The sequence below is a fragment of the Pteropus medius genome, unplaced genomic scaffold (genome assembly GCF_902729225.1).
Source record: "Pteropus medius unplaced genomic scaffold, Ma_sr-lr_union100, whole genome shotgun sequence".
Taxonomy (NCBI): Eukaryota; Metazoa; Chordata; class Mammalia; order Chiroptera; family Pteropodidae; genus Pteropus; species Pteropus medius.
In genome coordinates, this window is record NW_024349802.1 from 18,961,920 (window position 1) to 18,974,509 (window position 12,590).

At 46.5% G+C, this 12,590-nt stretch overlaps 1 protein-coding gene and 1 pseudogene across 4 annotated transcripts in view; one reads left to right on the plus strand and one right to left on the minus strand.

The window, feature by feature from the left end:
- Positions 1 to 12,590, plus strand: part of SLC36A1 (solute carrier family 36 member 1) — a 265,469-nt gene that overhangs the window by 157,939 nt on the left and 94,940 nt on the right. The window lies entirely within an intron of this gene.
- Positions 9,014 to 9,132, minus strand: LOC120581739 (uncharacterized; annotated as a pseudogene).

A 12,590-nucleotide genomic window follows, 5' to 3' on the forward strand; every position in this document is an offset into this window, starting at 1 on the left:
TATGGCAGGCCTTGAAAGTTGGGCAGAGGTATCTGGATTCTTCCATCCTGCAGGCAGTGGGGCATCAGAGAAAGTTTCGTAAGGGAGGCGTGACCTGCTGTGCCCTGCGCTCACTGGTGGCAGGCCAGGGCCTGGCTCTGGGAGGAGGCCCCACCTCTTCCCGCTGTCTGCTAGGCCTTCCAGAAAAGCTGCCGCGACTGGGGTCAGAAAGGTTCCCAGGCAGGCCGAGCAGCTGCACGCAGGCACCTCTGCCTCCCACTGTGCTCCGGGGCCAGATATAGGACGCTGTGGATCCTCCTGCAAGGAAGTCCTCTCCCTAAGGAGTGGCTGGAGTGGACACTAAGCCTCCCAGGTGTCCATCCAGCAAGATTTACCCTCCCCATTCCCCAAAGCATATCAACGGGGCTGCCTTGGCTCTGGGTTCAAGTGCTGGCTCTCCTAGTGACCATGTAACTTGGGCTAGTCCTTGCCTGTCTCTCACAGGCCTTGCATTTCACAACTCCAGGAAGTAACATTCACATGGAATACAATGAAATGATGCCCCAGAGTTGCACAACCCAGCAGCCCTGCCTCTGATCTCAGTCTCTTCAGCCATATAACAAGTGAGGACAGAGGTTGGAGTGGGTCATCTCCGAGGGCTATTCCAAGCCTCACCTTGCAGCAGTCTGAACAGGTAGTGGGGCTTTGGGGCTGCAGGAGGGATGGAGCCAAGGCCTTTGCCCAATGCCAGAGATGGGAAGAGAGAAGGTGTAGGAGCTGGTGGACAGGCAGTCCCCAGAAGCAACGGTGACCTCCTCCTCCCAGAGCCAGACCTAGATTTGCATCACTGACCCCATCTCTACTCTTATTTCCAGCTGTGTATAATCTAACCTCTATAGCCAGGTTTACTGCAGGAATACACCAAGGAGAAAAAACTGCATACCTCACAGGGTTATTGTGAGCATTTGAAGCAATTAGCAGAATGCCTGGCCCCCCAAAACAGCTCAGTAAACATTAGGTTCACCACTATTTTCGTGCTATTTTGTAAAACAACTTAAATGTATCTGCTTTCAGAGATTCTCCCTCTGACCTACCTCGAGATCACAATAAGACCTATAAGGGGTGGCCCCAGAGCACAACTCAGATGTCTACTTACCAGAGCACTAAAGGGATTCTGGAGAGCGAAACAAAGAAAAGCAGGACACCTCACCTTCCCACAAACAGAATGACCTCGGTCTTCCGATGAAGTCTAGAGAGGTGGAGATGGCTACCTGTGGAATTTGGCCAAAGCTTAAGTTAAAGCAATGAAGCACTAACTGTGAAATTTCAATGCACAGATGGTTTATCGTTCTGGACACCCTCCAAGTCAGGCTCTGTGAGTGGTATACATAACATCTAGTCCTTGAACTAGACCCACCTCAACTTTCTAACTTTCCATGGAGCGATCAGAAGGAATGAGCAGGGAAGGCTCATGGCCTGGGTATTTTGCTGACTGTCTTCTAGGAGTCACTAACACCCTGCTGAGGAACAGAGTCCAGCCCCGCCTTGCCCTGCCCTGCCCTGCCCTGCCCAGGCTGCTAGATGAAAGGAAGGGCCAGGTGTGGCACCCAAAGGCAGAGAAGAGAGCTCCATCTGGACCCAGAAGAGTCTTAGAGTAGGAAATCTAGCAGGCAAATTCACCAGATATGGCTCCTCAGACTTTTCTACATTTTCAAATGTTATATATTTCTTACATAATTAGAAAAATCACATTATATATTAAAAACCTTTACTGAGCTGCTCTGAAATTCTTAACACATCGCCTCTAATCCTGCCCCTGCCACCAAGAGGCATCTAAATAATGCTGAGCAAGTCACTCCCTGACCCCGAGCCTCAGTTTCCATAGATGTACAGTAAGTGGGGATTCCCTCCTCTTCTAACAGCCCGTACCTATCAAATTGGCGCCAACATCAGCGTAGTGGGATTTATAGATGCCTTTGCTTTTTGCTCGTCATTTCTCTATTTTCCACACTTAAATTAGAAGCAGATTGAACCTGCAGTAACTAATTCTCTCAGGAGTGTGGGAGCGTGTGGATTTTTCATGGTAGTAGGTTTTGTCTCTGGAATTTGAGCTCTTGTTCTTTGGGACAGGGTGGGCCAGTGGACATTACTGAGGACGAGGAGCGGGCCCCATGGGACCTTTCACCCACCTACCCTACCTGGCTCGCTAGAGGCAAAGGCTTAGATGTCCTGTTCCCCCCAGGTCAGAGATGAGGAGAGGTTAAGTGTTCCTCACAGCGGCACTTTCTGTCCTTTCTGGTCTGGGCATGCCCGAGTGGACAGGGCAGTGGAAAGGGGCGCCGAGTGGGAGGTGGGGGTTGGGAGAGGAAGGATTAAAGGCCTTATTCATATCGGGTCTGGAAGAACATACCGGTTTCTTACTAAGAGTTCTCCTGGGTGAAAAGATAAGGACATTTTCTTTTGCCTTCTTCTTCTTCTTCTTTTTCTTCTTTTTTTTTTTTTTTGTTTGTACTTTTTCTTTTTTAATATAGCAAATAAGAAAAAGCAAGTACTTTAAAAAAATTATCCATAAAAGTGCCAGGGAAACAGTGCGGGTCCTGAGCATGCTGGGATTAATGTGAGAATTTCTAAAGAGGGTTATAGTATGGAGTGTGTCCCAAATTTATCTGACCAAATACTCTTTGGGGAAATGGTGGCCTAAAGAGAAAAAGAAGGATTCTGGGTCCCTGATCATTGCATGGCACTGTCACATCAACCAGAACTTGCCTGTGTTCAAACTTTTTTATATATATAAGAAAAACAAAACTTTTTATGTGTAAACCACGTTTATTTGGCTTTCTTGCTATGCATTTGGCCCAAATTCTAGTTGACACCAGAACTTCAAAGAGTATCAAGTATTTAGAAGTAGACAACTGCTGATATTTTCAGCTCTCCAGCGGGGTGTCAAGGTCTTACCCCAAGATCAAGCTACTTTCCCAAGCCTTCTATTTGGAAATCCTGGGGTGTAGTTACTGAGCACAAACCAATTCCTCCGCCCCCTAAACTCCACCTGAACAAGTTAGGGACGGAGTCTGGCTCTGGGGCTGCACGCATAAAGCCTGGAAGGAATCCGAGGCCAGGCATGTCAGAACCCAAATGTGTGTGGACTTGATGGAGCCTGGAGAGTTTCTGAAACCACAGTTGCCCAGCTCACATGGGGTAGGCTCCCCTGAGGGGTGAGAGCACTGGCTCTTTGAGCAAGGAGAGAACTTGAAAGGCCGCCACTCCATCCTCCAACTTAATGTATATCCCCTGCATGGCACTCACTCCAAGGGCCGTCCACTCTACCTGAGTAGATCAGTGATGGCTCTCAGTACCTTTCCACGCAGCTTGGCCCTTCTTCTAACGATTCAGAGAAAGTTCTTGTGTTGATCTATGGCTTCCACCCTGTGGCCCTGGTTTTGTCCTCCAGGACCACACAAAGCAAGTGCTCCCCTCAAAATCTTTCATGCATTGAAGGTGTTTCTCCTTAACTAAAATAATGATAATGGCTGCCACTAATGTGGCATTTACAGTGTGCTGGACACTATGCTAAGCACATATATGCCCCATCTCATTTACTCTTCACAATGGTCCCATGAGGTAGGGATAGCTATTGTCCCCATTTTACAGATGAGGAGTCTAAGTCTTGGAAGAAATGAAGAATTTTACCCGAAGTTACTCAACTAGTAAGTGGCAGAGAAACACAGACTTTTCAGAGCTTAACCACTGCTCTCTGCTACCTCCTTTGCATACCCCTTCATACCCATGCACATGCACACGCACACACACATGCACACACACCTTCTCCTCCAGCAATATCCACACTGGCACTGGCAACTTGGCAACTCTGCAATATAGCAACAAAAATTCCCACGTGGTTCTCGAGGACCCAGAACATTTCAGGCAATTCTATCAGCTTTTCCTCTGGCTCACACACCTTCCCCTATCACCCACCTCCCCCTATCATCAGCATCTGCTCATCTGGCTCCTCACATCACTCTCCAAATAATCCCTACTGTAGGGTAGATGTGTTATTTTTTCACCTTCTATCAGACCTTCCTCTTTCCAGTCCAAGCGACTCTGAGGGGCCCATTGATTGCAGTGTCCCCACCCAAATCACCACCACAGGCACATAACCCAGACTGGGCCAGCTTTCTTACTCCCCTGTTCTGGCACCAGTGATTGGTACCACAACAGACAGTCCAGTGACCTGAATGTGGCCACAGAGAATCTTCCTCTGGAGGTTCTGTGGGGACTTTGGAAGAGAGAAACTTCCTCTGCCCTCACGGACTACGGGATTACTACTAAGAAGCTATGAACCTGGGGATGTAAGCCTATTGTTTTAGTTTCCTATTGCTGTGGTAACAAATTCCCACAAATTTAATGGTTTTAAGGAACATAAATTTGTTATCTTATAGTTCTGGAGATCAGAAGTCCTAAAATCCAGGTGTCAGCTGGGTCACATTCCTTCAGGAACTTCTAGGGGAGAACACATGTCCTTCACTTTGCCAGCTACTCAGGCTGTCTCCACTTCTTGGCTCACGGCTCCTTCCGTCTTCAAGGCCAGCAGGGAGCGTCTTCAAAGCACGTGCGCTCACATGTGCTCTCTCTCTCCTTCTCTCTCTCACCTGCTTCTGTCATCATATCTCCTTCTTCTACTCTGCTCCTCCTGCCGCTCCTATAAGGACCCTTGTGATTATATTGAACTGGCTGGGATGATCCATGGCATTCTCCCCATCTCAAAAATGTTAACTTAATCCCGTATGCGAAATCACTTTTATCATGGAACATAGTCGCATATTAGGACACGGACACCTTTGGGAGCTGTTATTCAGCCCATTGCACCTGTCCGTGCAGAGGAAGCTCAGCCGCAGCCAAAGAGAGAGGCCAGAGCTGAGAGGTGGCAAGAAGAAAGCCCTCGATCCAGCCATGCCTGAAGTCCCCGTTTGTTGGTTCCATGAGCCAATGAATTCTCTTTTTTGCTTAAGCTCATTTGATCTCAGTTTCTATCACTTGCAACCTAATTGGTTCTGACCATTACTGGCTAGGATTTTCCTAGCCTACTTGGCTCTTCAATGGCCGGCTCTTGACCTTGTTTCACAAATCCACAATTGACACCCGTAGCACAATGAGCACGCATGTATGTTGGGGGAATAAATGGGACAGAATAGAAAAATTGGAGTTATCCTGGGAACTCGAAGTGGAAGAGCACAGAGAGCACTGCCCTGGGAGTCAGGAGACTCGGGTTTAATCCACACTCGGGTTGCGTCTCACTCTAACCGTCTATGTTTCTACTACTCAATCCTATTTGTAGAGAACTTAGTGCTGGACATACTCCTGTCTCTCTGTGTTTCTATCACACAGAAAGGCACTACACCAAACCAGAATGAGGAGCCTGGGCTTTAGTGGTGCACGTCCAGGGGTAATCACTCTACCCTCTTCCCATCTCCTTCTCATCCAGCCTTTGGCAGTAGGACAACGGCTTGGAGAGAAAGCCAAGGAGGAGGGAAGGAAAGGAGGCAGCTCTCTGTTCTCGCTATTAAAAGAAATTATGCACATGTAAAGCCCATCTACCATGCAGCCTCCTGTACCCCTATCCAGGCAAGGGAATAGTGTATGCCTGCTTTGTATGTAGTTCTATCATTAGATTTTTTTTTTTTTTTAAATTACAACCTACTAATTTAGGGAATTTTAAGAATAAAGTTTTGTGGCCTTCTATTTATTTATTTATTTTAAGCAAACCTTAAGATAATCAGATCACTGAGGGCCATTCTGGCACAATCTTGTTGATAAACTTCTTGGCTTAACAAGAGGAGGAAAGGAGAAATCAATACAGAACTCTGGAAACAGCCAGGGTGTAGGAACAGGCCCCACAAGGGCAAGTGCACCCATGCCCTGACTCCAACATCCTCCAAGTGGAGAATTAGGTGCTCTGAGTGTTCTGCCCCATAGGTGCTGTGGCTGTAACCCAGAGGGCTGTGTTCTGTGCAGGAGTCATATACTCCCAAGTCTACAAAGTGGCAGCAATGCCTCGAACTTTGTCATCTTGGGACAGTCATTTTCCTTGTTGGGCTTCAGTTTTTTCCTCTGCAAAATGGAAATATTGGACTAGAAATCAATAAGAATTTTTCCAAGAGACATGAGGGGGCTTCTGTTGAGCTGGTAATGAACGTTCTGTTTCTTGAACTGGGTAGTGGTTACACAGATGTGTTCGATTTGTGAAAACTCATTGAGTTGTACGTTTATGATTTGTATGTTTTTTGGTATGTGTATTTTGCTCCAATTAAAAGTTTACATAAACTATCAAAAAGATGGAAGGGGGAGTGGGTATGAGCAGAGATGGAACAAAATTGGATGTGAATTGATAATTACTGAAGCTGGGGGATGAGTGTGGGGGGTTCATTATGCCATCTTGAATCTTTTTGCATATGTTTCAAATTTTCCACTGAGAAAGTTAACGTAAGAGCTCGTCTTTCTCTAAAATGCTTTCATTTGAGGAGCTCCCACTATTGTGTAAGAATGCAGAAGAAAGGTTAAAGGCAAATTACAGCACCGCCCCCCCTTCAAAATCGAGCATGTTAGAGAAGAAACAGAACCCAATATGGCCAAGACAGAGTAGTTACTGTAACAGAAATGAGAAGTAGTATCCACTTGGATGTAGTTATTTGTTTCATTTTGTCCTAATTTCAGATATCACTTGATATATTCACGTCTGACAGAGCAAATCACTAGGAGTGCTTTGAGACATGACTGTTTATTTAAGTTACCTGTAAGAATGCTGGTGAGGTCTGGTACTGGGTAGGTTCTGGGTTGTCACAGCCTACGCATGGTTGGTTCCCTTTGGCTGTGGTGCCAGCGGTGCCAATTCATCTGTTGGCACAAAGTAAGTGAAAGGGTAAGTCCCATAAGGACTCTCTGGGGTTTGGCTTGACCTTCAAGCAGTGGTTGCGATGTCACTCTTACCCTTAAAGGAGTGTGACTAAAACATTATTGCAAAGTGGCTAGGGTTCACTCACTCCCTAAACATGCACCAAGCACCCGCTCCATGCCAGGCCCCGTTCTAGGGATGAGGAATACAGCAATGCACGAAACAGACAAAAATCCTCACCCCTGGGGAGCATCCGTGATTCACTAAGTCACATAATAACTTTAAAGACTTAATACAATTTTTTAAGATTGTGATAAAATATATATATAACATAAAATTTACCATTTTAATCATTTTTGAGTGTACAGTTTAGTAGTGTTAAGTATATTTGCGTTGTTGTGCAGCCAGTCTCTTTCATCTTGCAGAACTGAAACTCTATACCCATTAGACAACAACTTCCCTTTGCCACACACACCCCGCCTCCAGCCCCTGGCAGCCACCTTTTACTTTATCCATGTAACTTCTCTAGGGACCTTGTGTAAATGGAATCATACAGTGTCTGTCCTTTTGCGACTGGCTTATTTCACTGAGCACAGCATATTTAATGTCCATCCATATTGTAGCATGTGTCGTAATTTCCTTTTTTAAAGCTGAATAATATTTCCGTTGTAGTATAATACCACATTTTCTTCATTCATTCACCAGTGGACATTTGGGTTGCTTCTACCTTTTGGCTATTATGAATAGTGCTGCTGTGAATAGGGGTATACAAATATCTCTTTGAGACCCCGCTTTTAATTCTTTGGGGTACATACCCAGAGATGGAATTGTTGGATCATACGGTAATTCTAATTTTAATTTTTTGAGGAAGCACTGTACTGTTTTTTATAGTGGCTGCACTATTTTACATTTTCACCAACAGTGCACAAGGGTTCCAGTTTCTCGCCTTATCCTTACCAACACTTGTTATTATCTATTCTGTTTCGATAATAGCCATCAGTGTGAAGTAAGACTATTTATTAAAAACCACTTGTACCAGCTTAATTTATAGTATTCCAGTAAAACTTGATTTGCACAAATAGGCTGCGGTAGTTTGCCGATCCCTGTTCTAAACCAATAAACTAAAGTGTGGCAAGCAGGTGTGGTAGTGTCGCTCACATCCCCTGCCACTTCTGGTAAAAGCACCGTGATTTCCTTTTGCAAATTGCCTGTCTCGCCCTTGTCTGTGATCTTGGTAACCTGCCCAGCTCTGGCCAAGAGTTGGGCACATGACCCAAGCTGGGCCTTTCTAACTGAGGATTTTCTGTCTTGAAGCAAGCACAAGATATTGAAGCTGGCCATACCTGTGGTCCCTGGTGCCTCTTTTGATGGGTTCCTCCTACCTGGATCCCCAAAGCCACCCAGTTTACAGCCCTTTCCTGTCCTGGTGTCTCAATTCTTCTGTTCTACAAGCAAATTTCCTTCTATAATTTTATTCCAGTAAATTTCCTTTCTGCTAAATAAGCTGGAGTCAGTTTCTCTTGCTTACAACCAAAGAATCCTGACTGATCATTGACTTTTAAGGAATGATATCCTATAGAATTTCTTTAACCACAATACCCCCAATCGGCTAAAATAGGATCTGATTTCTTAAAATGCAATTTATCCAGAAGTCGAGGGACACCTCAGATTCATCAGCTGCAGTTATGCCTTCCATGCCGACCAATGTGAACACGCCACGGGGAGCACCATCTTCCTCGTTTCTTCATTCAGTGCATACCTCGGCCCTACGCAGCTCTCCCTTGTGCAAGCCCCTTGCCCTCTCTGGGCCTCAGTTTCTTCATCTATGATGTAAGGGAAGTGTTCAATGATGGTGACTCAGGTTCCACCCAACTCCAGGCTTTTATCAGAGTCTCCTGCTGTGCACTCAGTACTGCCTTCAAGGAGCTTGAGGATGAGTTGAGGGAGCGATGTCAGACACCGATCATCAGTGGTGACATGAGGCCACCTGTGCAAAGTGCCAGGTGACAGGCCTTGAATAGGGAGACAAGGAGGAAAAACGGTATGGAACTTTCTTTTTCTTTTTTTAGGTGAGGCAACCCTTGGTTGATCTCACAGATTGCAAGGACCTTGTCAACTTACAATCCCTTATTTTTTTATTTTTTACACCTACAGCACCTGGTCTTCCTAGGTGGTCTCCCATCCAAGTACTAACCAGGCCCGACGCTGCTTAGCTTCAGAAATCAGACCGGATCGGGCTTGTTCAGGGTGGCATGGCTGTAGACCTGTATGGACTTTGGAGGCCTACTCAGCAGCCCTCAAAGTAAGCTCTGGCGGCAGTTCCCAACTTCATTTCCCTTTCTAGAGCAGCAGCAGATGACTGGAACAAACCTTGCTAACAAAACTATGGGGTGCTCGGGTCTAGTTCCGCTGGTGACATTATTTGTTCCATTAAGTTTCTTGTAGGTGTTTCTCGTTGACTGCAGGGAACAGGGTGTGGACGGTTCTGAGCTTTTTAGCTAGAATATCAGAGTCTTGCTGAACTTGCTTATCTTCTGCCCATTTCTGCTGTCCAAGCACTACAGACAGCCAGCTCCCTGGGTCCCCTCATCCCACCCTCCAGGATGGCAGGATGAGTGAATGGGGGCTCAGATTGTATGATCCAGCACCCTCGAGAGGTACTTCTGATGCAGACTGTTCCCTCACCACAGGGGCAGTGGGCAGGGGGCCCAGGGCGGTAGGGGAAGGTCCTCTCTCCTCTCAGCTTTCTAAATGCCATCTGTTCCAAACCCTAAGACTTGCTTTCCGCTACACCCAAACCACCCGTGGGACTGGTTATCTCCAACACAAACAGCTCTTTGTTTGCTGCTTGTGTTTGTTTGCTGGCATCTGAACAGTTCTCTGTGGTTCAAGTTTGAGGCCAGCCTGAGGCAAAATGAGATTGGCAGAGGTCGATGTGGGCGCCACACCTCTTTTCCACCCTCCTACCCCCAAGCCCAGACCCCCAAACTTCTCCCTTGGGAGTTCTTCCTCCCTTAGAGTCCCATTCTTTGCTTTTTCACCTCAGCTTATCTGAGAAACAAATCTCTTCTAAGGGATGAGATCTTGATAAGTATTTCTGTTTTAATAGGAGTCTTCCAGAGACACAATGCGCTGACTCAGATGAAAGCAAGATGGTTGGGAATTTCAGGCATCGAGACAGGTTTCTCAGGGCAGATCAGGCTGCCCCTTAAAGGACTCTGCCTCTTCTGTTCTTTGTCTATACAACGGACATGAGGCTCCACAGGCCCAGCTCCTTGTGGGTGCAAGTTTGAATGGAAGATAGGAGCAAACAGAAAGAGCCCGAGTCTGAAAGTAAGATGAGCATTTAATAACAAGAGGCAGCTTGTGCAAAGGCCCTGAGGCAGGAGCTAAGGAGGCCACTGGGCCTGTTTGGGGAGCAGGAGAAGGTGAATGTGTTTAGAACTTAGTGAGCCAGAGTGATGGCAGGATAAGAGATTGCAGAGGAAAATGGGGCTGAATCATGCAGAGAGATTTTCAGATTTTATTTTGAGGATAACAAGAAATCGTTTGTCTTTTTACATTTTAAAAAGACCATGCTGGCTGCCTCATTATTGTCCTAGGAATCACTTGGTACCTCTCTGGGGCACCATTCACTGTGTAATCATTGTAAACAGAGCCCCCTGGAGTTGTGCAAGCTGAAGCAGCCTGACTGTCCTCCCCAGTCGGCCGTGAGCCTTCCAGCTCTGAGAATCCTGATGCTAAGTGACTTTGCGGGGAAAGAGTCTGAGTCTTCCTCAGGGGCTTTGATGATGTCAATCCTCCGTCACCTTTGAGAAGCCCCAGGAGAACTCTGGCCCCTCTGAAGTGTCTGCGCTGATCTCTGTAAACACTACCTTCTCCCAAACGCTTTCATCTGAGAAGTCCAGCCAAGTGGCAGCAGACGCTCCCTCCCTCTCTCCTCCCTTCTTCCCTCTCTCCTCCCTTCTCGCGGATACTCTCGAAGCCTTTAAGCAGCTCATCGCTTCATCATCTCAGCGCCCCTGGAAGGGAGCAGCCAGTAGATTAAGGGATTCTGGGATCCAGGCGCTGAGGAATTCAGAGCCTCTCAGATTTCTTGGCAGGAGTTACAAGTACATGCAGAGACTCTTCTTCAGAACAAGTGAAAATAATTCCTTCCAGGGGCAGAAAAAGCATGCTTTTGGCAAAGGATTTCATAAGATGTTATCTCAGGAGACCAGCAAGGGAGCCCTGGGAGGGAAGGCAGAAGTCACTAAACCAGGTGGGAAAATGGATGGGCAGGCAGGGAAGGAGCTACAGTGTTCCCACATCAGTGCAGAACTGGGTCTGCTGACTGTTGGGCTCATGCATTTTTCACTCTCATGGGACCGGAGGGGCAGAGAAAAGGGGAGGCGGGGGAGACAGGGGTAGGTTGAAGAAGAGAGATTTGCTACTTAAGTTTGAGGCCTAGTCCCGCTCCCCAAGCTGGACAACTTGAAGGAAAAAGTCACAGATCTGGAAAGTTAGAGCTCAAAGGACCCTGTGTATCATCTAATCCAACCCCCTCACTCCCTGGATAAAAAGATCAAGGCCCCAAAGATGAGTACTTTTTCTTGCTGGCCAGCAGGGGAGCTGGCCTTCTCCTATGGCAAAGGAGAAAGTCGGAACCGATGTATTTTGGAGGACATGTTGATAACATCTGTCAGTGTTTTAAACACACATATATTCTTTGACCCAGCAATTCCACTTCCAGGAATTCCTTCTGCAGAAATCCTTGCACATGTGCGCAGAGCCGTGTGACAAAATCGTTCCCTGTAGCGTGGTTTGTCATGCAAGAAACTTCAAGAGACAGCATAGGGCATGGTTAAAAGTAGGTGCAGCACTGAACTGTGAGACATTCGTATTATGGTATAGTCTGCAGGCGCTGGAAGGAAGGAGGCAAATATATATCATTGCTATGGACAGATTAGTAGTGATATTTTAAATTAAAAATAAAGCACGTAATAAAAGATATAGTAGGATCCAATCTGTGTAACAAAAAGTATATATACGTATATGTGCACATACCTATATCCTTACATATTATTAATATATTTTCAGAAGGATATATAAGGACTATTAACAGTTAATTTAGGAAATGAAATGGGAGCTGAGGAGGAGACATTTTAACTTCATTTTCTACCCATCTGCACAGCTTGAAGTTTTTTGCCAGATAGGTCTTTATCATGTGTATTATTTTCATTGCAAAAGGAAAGTTGGGGGCTCAGAGTCAAGAAGCCCTTGGCTGTGTTTGTGTGTTTTGCCAGTTATTGCCTGGGGTGGGGACTAGGACCAGGTCAGCTGGCTTTTCTTCCTTATCTGCTAAACCCAGGATCCAGCCTGGCAGCACCTGAGGGCTCTGGCCCCTGTCTGTCTGTCCTACAACTGAGAACTAGAGATGTAAAGATAATGTTTCTTAGGGCACAGGGATGATGGCATTGTAGGGCTTTGGGCTTCTGCTTCTCGAATGCCTTTTCTGACAGTGCCAATAAGAGTAGATATGAAGCAAATCTCAAATCTCTTTTTGACTCATCAAGACTTAGTTTCCCTCGCCTGTAAAATGGTGTGGGAGGGAGGAGTGTGGTGGAACAGATGATGCCTCAGTGTTCTAAGGATGGACCTCCAGAGTGGGGGCGTGCACGGCCCAGGAGTTCCCGTTTCTTGCGTCAGGCTGCCCCCTGCTGGTTTCTCCGGTAGCGCTCAG